This window comes from Giraffa tippelskirchi, chromosome 3 (assembly GCF_054371585.1).
Source record: "Giraffa tippelskirchi isolate mGirTip1 chromosome 3, T2T-mGirTip1v1.2.pri, whole genome shotgun sequence".
NCBI lineage: Eukaryota > Metazoa > Chordata > Mammalia > Artiodactyla > Giraffidae > Giraffa > Giraffa tippelskirchi.
Genome location: NC_137277.1, coordinates 128,374,094 through 128,383,617, shown reverse-complemented (window position 1 = coordinate 128,383,617; position 9,524 = coordinate 128,374,094).

Below are 9,524 nucleotides of genomic sequence, written 5' to 3'. Positions count from 1 at the left end.
ATTAGACATACTTTATAAAATATAAAAAGAAATCCTGATTGCTTACAAGATTGTAAAATATTCTTCAAAGAAGATCCAAGAGAAAATGGAAATTCAGAGAAATATAACTGAGAAGCATTTCCTCTAGGGGATTTTTTAATTAAGTAAAAGAAAGTAAATGCCTGAGAAGTGTATCCGAGTTATCAACAGCCTTGAAAGGCTTGGATGAAAAAATGTACATGGAATTTTTAAAAGTTACCTCCCCAAATTAAGGATTAATTTGAAGTAGTTCAACCTTAGTGGATGTGGAGTAATTTCAAATTATTCCAAATCCTTAAGTTGAATGAATCGATTTAGATTTGTCATTGTCTCCAGGCACCTTGCAAGAGAAAAAGTAAATTCTCTTTTCTAAAAAGGAATTGCTAAAAATAGTTCTTCAACTAAATGCCTGATAAACACTGCAAAAATAACAAGGTAAAGAGAGGAAAGAAGCATGAAAGAAAACCAGCAGAAGAATAAAATAAAAAATGCACCAAAAAACATTTCAGAAAAAAAATATTACCATGATGACAACATGATTAACAAAGTTGACAAAATTTATACATATAAAATGATATACCCCCAAATTGGTAAATAATCTTTTTACATATTGTCGGTGGAGTGTATAATTTCCTCAGTTCTGTATCTCCACAGCAAAATTTGAGACACCAGACCAGTGTTATAGCTTGGTTACAGCTCAGTTTAAATGGTGGACAGTGTTATAGCTCGGTTTTATTTGGCAAGCAAAGGAAAATACATCCTCAAGGTGTGAGGGTGGGCTGACCCAAAAGAAGTGCAGGGCTCAATTTTGGCTCCTAATTTTATGTTTTTTCTCCTCCCCCTGAGCCTGCCCTCTGTAAACTGGGCTAGCCAGGAGGGTTGTTTTTTCACCTGAGGTTCTCACACTGTTCCTTCATTTGTTCTATTTTCATGGCATTTTCCTTTCTTTGTCTTTTAGCCACCACTATTTTGGACTCCTTTTTCCTATTCTAACTACCTAACAATACTAAGCACACCAGAACACTTACAAAAATGACTATATAATGATTTTGTTGAAAGCCCCTAATGCCACATCCAGTTCTGATAATTCATGAGGAGGACTCACAGAACTCAGCATATGGTTTTCCTTATGGCTATGGCTTATATGTCTTTATGTCCTTATAGCAGCAATGGATACTGTTATGGGCTTAATTATGGCCCCCCAACACTTTCTCAAATTCATATATTGAAATCCTAATCCCCAGTACCTCAGTCTGTGACTATTTGGAGACAAGGCTTTTAAAAGGAGTTTAAGTTAAAATGAGATCTTCCCTGGTGGTTCAGAGGGTAAAGAATCCCCTTGCAATGCAGGAGACACAGGTTTGATCCCTGGGTCTGGAAGATCCCCTGGAGAAGGGAATGGCTACCCACTCCAGTATTCTTGCCTGGAGAATTCCATGCACAGAGGAGCCTGGTGGGCTAAAGTCCACGGGGTCACAAAGAGTCAGACAGCTGAGCAACTAACTCTTTCACTTTTCAAGTTAAAATGAGGCCATTGGGGTGGGTCTTAATTCAATATGACTGATGTCTTTATAAAAAGCAGAGGTTTGGGCACACAGAGAGAAGACAGGAGCACATGAAAAGAGAAATAACTGTGTGAAGAAGCAGAAAGTGGGCACCATCCGCAACCCAGAGAGAGAGGTCCCAGGAGGAACCAACCCTGTCAACATGTCTATATTGAACTTTTAGAATCCAGAAATTTGAGAAAATAAATTTCTGTTGTTTAAACCTCCGTGTCTATGATATTGTGTTACACCGTTCTGGTTAACAAACACAGATAGAAAGATAAACAGCAAAGGGAAAACCATGTGCAGAAAAGTATCAAGGAAATCCAGTACAAGTTTGCAAAAGTCCTCTCCTGGTACACACATGATTTCTCTAGCAGTGAGCTATTACAGTATGTGTAAAATACTGTCACTAATCTCCTTAGAGACTCAGTGGACCAGGGTTTATTCGGAGTTGGTCATGTAGCACCCTCTGGCTATCATGTATCAAAATACTGTACTCTAAGAAGAAAAGCAGGTGTTCAGCATAAAACTTATTGTTTGTACAAACAATTTAGGCACAGTGAACCACTCTTATCCATTTTAGGGATGACTAGAACCCCCTTGAAATCTAAGCTAACAGATCTCAGGCCAAGGCCAGCCTTGCAAGCAGGCTTTACTAAGGACAGAATTTTCAGCCCTGTTATTTCAACTTGTCTCTGCACAGCCCACCTCTTGCCCTCTGGTCAAGGCACATTTACAGGAAAACTATTATTAGCAGAACCCACCATATTGCAGTGTTATCTCAGTGATAACCTTAGGGCTCATAGACTGCAGCCAATGGCATTTATGGGTTGGACCAGTAGTGAGAGGGTTAGAAAAGGGAGTATAGGAACCTGAATCTCAGAAACACAGGTTGCACATTTGCAACAATTCCACAATTTCCTAGATTAAAATAATTCCTAACTGATTTTGAAATTGGTTTTTTGTTTAGGATCAAAATTGGGACAAGAACAGGTGGGATACCTTTTTGTGTAACTTAAAACAATGTCATCAAGCTTTTGGACCCTCTGTAGCACATGATTAGGGCTTCCCTGGTGGCTCAGATGGTAAAGAACCCACTTGCAATGCAGAAGACCTGGGTTCGATCCCTGGGTTGGGAACATCCCCTGGAGCAGGATATGGCAAGAGTCGAACATGACCGAGTGACTAAGCACAGAACAGTAGCAAGCGATTATCCATAAAGTAGATGCAGTGTCCTTCCTTAAATCAATACATTTAAACTCTTTTAAGTGTTGTAAATAGTACAGAAGTATTGGTCTTATGTATCTCAAGTACAAACAGATAGCTGCACTTTTTTTGAACATTGGATTAAAGTTACTTCCGTCAGCAACAAATATCAGTCTGTTTTTAACCGCTAAAGATGGTCAGACCGAAAAAAAAAATTACATTCATTTCCCATGAAAGTCTCATCTTAAACAAGTGCTTTCCTCCTTACCCTTGTTTACCATCCCAACAGCATTAATTTAGAGACAATTGAGTTCTGTTCAGTAAGTTTGACCTGAATGCCTTCCAGGGGTAAGGCAGTGTCTTGACAGTCAGAATAAACACACAAGAAGTATAATCCCAGAGGACAATGCAGTACATTATAATACAATAAAGAATTTGCCATTGCTAGGGCTCCCCAAACTGTATTTATATTAATTAAGCAGTATAAATTATTAGGACCCCTGTTGTGGCCTTCCTCTCTGGGGCCTATTTCCCTAGGATTCTAAGTCCAGTCTACTTAACTCAGTTCAGTTCTTGGTTTCAAAGGAACAGCCCGAGGTAGTTCAAAATAGTTTTGCTTGTCTCTGAGGCCAGTTCATCCTCATTGAAAATGTGAATGGCATCTGGAGGTGTTCTGTGTGGAAGGTTCTGAGGCCACCTCCTGCTGTCTTAGAGGCAGGTGTGATCATAGGCTCAGCAGTAAGATTGATTCTAAATGCTCAGAGCAGCTTGTAAAGTCATCACTGGGTATTTTTCTGTTTTCATTCATGGGAGGGAAAAGCTTCCAGGAACAGTTTTGAAAAATAAGTATTATTAATCCCTTCTTCATTCCCCTGCCTGTCCATATGCCAGGGTTTTGTTTTTACTCTGGTATTAACAAGTAAGCAAGTTTCATTCAGCAATCATAACTTTACACTTTTTTTTCAATTATAGCTTGCTGCTGCTACTGCTAAGTTGCTTCAGTCGTGTCCAACTCTGTGCGACCCCATAGACGGCAGCCTACCAGGCTCTGCCATCACTGGGATTATCCAAGCAAGAACACTGGAGTGGGTTGCCATTTCCTTCTCCAATGCATGAAAGTGAAAAGTGAAAGTGAAGTCACTCAGTCGTGTCCAACACTTCGAGACCCCATGGACTGCAGCCTACCAGGCTCCTCTGCCCATGGGATTTTCCAGGCAAGAGTATTGGAGTGGGTTGCCATTGCCTTCTCCCAATTATAGCCTACTCTCACTCAAATGATGTTATAGCTCTTGTATCTAGAAGAGTTGTACACAAGCATTTTCTCAAGTTAGAAATAAATAAATAAAGGAAAAATGAGCAAACAAAAAACATGTTGTGTATACAACAGATGGGCTTCGCAGGTGGTGCTAAAGGTAAAGAACCTGCCTGTCAATACAGGAGACATAAGAGACTCAGGTTCCATCCCTGGGTTGTGAAGATCCCCTGGAGGAGGGCATGGCAACCCACTCCAGTATTCTTGCATGGAGAATCCTGTGGACAGAGGAGCCTGACAGGCTACAGTCCACAGGGCTTCAAAGAGTCAGACATGACTGAAGTGACTTAGCATGCGTGTACACATACAACAGATACTTCATGTTTAGAAATTAAAACATAGTCTTGAATTTTCAAAAAAATTTGAAATCATTTTATACATTCGTTCTTCATCTCTTTCAGTCTAATCATTTACCTACTGATAAACCTACCAAACACAATTACTTCTTTCTCTAAACAGCTGCATAATAAAATTGCCTTACTGAGTTAGGGCACCAGGAGAGAGGTGAGAGAAGTAGAACTAAGATATCAGTTTGTTACTGCAAACTATAACTAATAAGAAAACCAAAAACAAGTCAACAGCAGGAAGGCATTCCCCAGTAGGTCAAGAGTCTCATCTGTCAAGAGTGGTTGGAGGGTTCACTGTCCCCATATTGTGTCCTCTTCCCAACTTTTGGCCTTTAGCAGAGATCACAAGTTAGTAAAGCAATCAGTCTCAGAAATATAAAATTGGTCAGGAACTCAGATAATTGCATCGGAGAATAAGCCCTTTTCCGTGGGCATTTGTATGTGACACAGATGGTCCAGTCAGTATCAAGGATATTTTCATAGTTTATGATCTCACAGAGGGAGATCCTAAACCTGCAACATTCATGGAATCTGAGTTCTGTTTATTAAGTCTATGTCTGCCTCGTTTTAGCATAGTACATGCTGAGGCCAGAACAGCCCATAACAGATAATATTAGGCTTTAGCTTGCAGTTAGATCCAGGCAATGAGTATCTAAACTCAGATTCCAAAAAAAAAAAACAGTGGTGTTTCTTCAGCAGCCGTGAAGCTGAGATTTCAATAGGACCAGACAGCTGTATTCCAACTCCAAGTGACAAGCAAACATTTCCTGAGCTTTCTTGTCTGGTAAGTCTTATAGTCCAAATTGATTCACTCAAAAATATGCACATTTGGCTAGAAAAGTATCTGCCTTGAAGGGTCAGATATCTGATTTTACAAGAGCTCATTAGCAATTAAAAACTGTTTACAGCATCAAAAGTGCATCTCCATCTGGAGATTGACTCTCTATTCATGCATCTCCCTTTATTCAGATGTTCTAATAATAATAAGAAAAAAATCAGAATCAGAAACATCAGCTACAAAGACACATTTTTTAAAATACTTCAAGAATTTAAATTATAACAAATCCACCCATGATAAAAAGCAAGGAATCTGTATCCTGTAAGCACATTTCTTTGCAGCTTTCTCTGATTGTGATGCTCCCTCCAGAATTTATGAAATTACAAGCATTTACAGAAAAGTTATGTATGCAGATGCAATAATTGCAAATTACAAAACCAATTAAAAATCTCCTTTTCATGCTATTGCCAATTTGTTATAACTTCTATCAGCAAATTCCACATGTACAGGTTTAAGTTTACAGTTGCCAGAAGAGATCCAGTTGGAATGCACAGTGAGGGCAGGAGGTCTGCTGCAGTAGAAATAGCAATTAGGAGGAAGAAGTGTCAAGAATAGTTTTCCTTTTATCCTCATTATGGTTTATCTAAAGCTTCTGTCCAATTCTGGTAACTGATTTAATTTTTTTTCTTACTTAGAGGAGAGAAAATGCAAACTTTTAACATTGCTGGACTATCTAAAGCTCACATCTGGGAATGTTCAGTTTCTTTGTTTCTCCATCCATTGGGAGAAGAGACCAATCAAAGACATTACCCAGACTGCATTATTTTTTCCTCACTTTAGTTAGATTGCCAAAAATAGGGAGAGAATCCAAAAAGCTGATTCTCCTGGAATAGATAAATCATTTTAAAATTCCATATGTAATTTTACCTTTCACAGTAGACAGCAGTTCAGCTGCTCTTTCACACTATAGTAACTTATGAACACACAGCAAGGTTTATCATTCCCCGCCCTTTGATTTCCTTTTCCCAAACAATGTTTTGGCCATATTTCAGTGGGTTAAGGTCTTGAGAGCACATCCCACTTACGACACCAACTATGTTAGAGGAAGATTCACAGGAATCTGTACAGTTTTACTCAAGATTATGACTTATTACAGTAAAAGGATACAAAGCAAAATTAGCAAAGAAAAAATGTAAAGAAGTGAAATCTGAACAAAATGAGGTTCATGATTTTTTTTTCAGTCCCCTTAGTTACTTCAGATAATATTACTGTCAAATTATTTTTCTATAGATATGCCATTGACCCAAGTTTACTCCTGTTACTATAGATATTGTATCTTAAATACATGAAGTATTTACTTGTATTTTGGATTCTGTTTTCATGTCTGTGTATTTTTATTTGTTTCCAAAACCCTATTGCACACATTTGCTCATTTTTATACCCCTTGTGTCTAGAATAATATATACCTATTGGATTAATAAATATTTTACTGAAAAACAAGTTATAGCTTTTCTGTATATTTCCCTTCTAGTGGGATCAGATATTTGACTGATATTTCCCTTTTCTGGAACCAAAATATCTTTATAAGAAAGTAAAGAAGAAATATCTTCTAGTCTTAGCATTACATCACCACCATTTAAAAGGTGTTGCCTTTATGCTTATTTCATGTGATTACTACTCATACTTGCATTACCAAGGGTCTGTTTGATCATAGGGCTAATCTTTCCACATCCAAAGAAGACTTTCTGTGTTAACAATTTCATGCCCATTTTGGGGAGCTCATTCGTTTCCTTTGACTTCTTGGCATCTCTTGGTTTGCACTTAGATCACAGACTCTAGAAATCTAAAATCAATAAACAAAACATCTATTCTCAGAAATATTCAGAATATTGGTATTTTAAAACTATACATCTGAGCATAGGCTAATGCAGCTATTCTTATACAAAAATCTGGCTGAAGAAGTAGGTCTGTGAAGGGAGACTTAGAAATAAAAAAGGTATAAGGCTTGTATAAGAAGTTATAACAGAGAAAAAGCGAGTGTTATATTTGCTTTCATATAAAATAAGGTAAATTTTAGTATATTATATATATATGTATATACAGTTATTATATATAATTTCTCAACTGAAAACCAAAGTTATGAAGAGGTGAGGGGTTATGAGGTGATAGGTATTACAGGTAAAATGGGATTTTCCTTGCTTTCTCTCTTATGTAGAACATGTACTTTTTTTTTTTCACCCTTTGTAGCAGTATACTGAAAGTTTCCCAGGTGGCTTCAGTGGTAAAGGATCCACCTGCCAATGCAGTAGATGCAGGAGATACAGATTCAATCCCTGGGTGGGAATGGTCCCCTTGGGAAGGAAATGGCTACCCATTCCGGTATTCTTGGCTGGAAAATCCCATGGACAGAAGAGTCTGCAGGGCCCCAGTCCATGGGGTCCCAACGAACCAGACACAATTTAGCAACTGAGCACAACACAGCAGTGTATTACTCAAGGTGGTTATCACACAGCCCTCTTTCCAACCTTGTTACAGTGCTCTGAATAAAAAGAAAGAAAACCATTGAATTCATTCCTTCAAACAAATAACCGGTATCAAATAATTTCACTAATTAGTATTTATCACATATTCACTCTGTACCATTACACTGGAATTGATGTATTGAATAAGACAAGCAATGACCCTGTTGTCATTGAGTTTAGGTTTTCAGGGTGAGGCTAAACAAAATGTGTAAAAGGAAACTTTATGAATATAAGTAGCAAAAAAATAAGGTAGTTTGGGGAAAAATAATGTATCTGAAAAAGTAGCACATGAAACTATTCTTAGCATTCTCATTAAGTGTCATTTAGATCTTTTAAGTATTTCAATAATTAAAAAAAAATCTTCTTTTTGGAGATGATAGAAGAGAGATGTAGATGTCTTAAGAATCGATGTGGGACTTCACTGGTGGTCCAGTGGTTAAGAATCTGCCAGCCAATGCAGGGAACACTGGCTCAATCCCTGATCCAGGAAGATTGCTGAGGGGCAACTAAAAGCGCATGCACCACAACTACTGGGGTCTGCACACCCTAGAGCGCATGCTCTGCAACAAGAGAAGCCATCACAATAAGAAGCCTGGGCGCTACAACTAGCGAAAGCCTGAGTGCAGCAAGAAAGACCCAGCACAGACAAAAACACACAAGTAAATAAAATAATAGTTTAAAAAAGAACCTATGGAATACTATTTAAGTCCAGATGAACAGAGAAGGCTTAAGAGAGAGGAGTTAAAACAATTTCTCCTAAATCACAAAAATTGGTGAAAAGGCCTAGGTTAGGGATGATAAGAACTTGGATTTTAATCCATAAAATTTTACTCTAGCTGTATAACTCAGGAACATTATTGGTTCTCCAAGCCTCATTTAAACAAACAAAAAGTGTTGATTCTCCTACCAATAGCTTTTCTATAGGTGCTGTATTAACATATAGAGAGCTGCCTCCAGGCATATGTCCTAAGGTCATGGAGAAATTACTGTCATTTTTCCAATTAGATAAATGCTGACTGCTACTCTGAATATTATTGTCACAGGGCTGTTATGATTTGATATAATAGAAGTCATATGAAATGGCACAATAGAAGTCTTTTAATATGTTTATATCTCTCTAACTGCCTAATTTATGCAACTGTGTAATTCCTATTACTCTAAGTATATAAAGGAGCTGACTGTTCTGTCTTCTTTTCCTTCTTGTTTCCATACTAGAGAGAGGACTTTCTCATCATCCAGTCATGTGAAAAATAATGTCATACTGTTTCTGTTTCTAGGTGGTTTCCTATGCATCCATCAGCTGTAGAACAATGATGAAAAGGAAGAGAGATGGAGGGACAAAGTGAGAGAGCACAACAGGATACTGGAAGGTAAATATGAAGCTTACTAGAGTGAAGGAAACTCAATGTATCAAATTACAGGTTGCAAAGATAGTTTGGATATCTCTGGAACTATGCAACTGGAACAAAGGCGATTTGGGAACATTGGGAATTTCTGTTGATAAGTACATTTTTAAGTAAATAAATAGATTTTTCCATTGCTTATGCAGTCTTTGAACAGTTTCTTAGGTAGCCAGCTTCCCTTTTACCTTCCAATATTGTTGAAAGTAACTAGCTGAGTGAACTATCAGCATTTCTGGCTGCAAACGGATAGGAAAGAGAGAGAGAGGAATTTGAGTGGATAGCTCTAAGAAGATAACTGGCATAATTATAACATAAACCAATAGAGGAAAACACAAAATACAGATTAATTTATAGGCATTATCAGGAGTATATTGATAAAATAAGATGCATT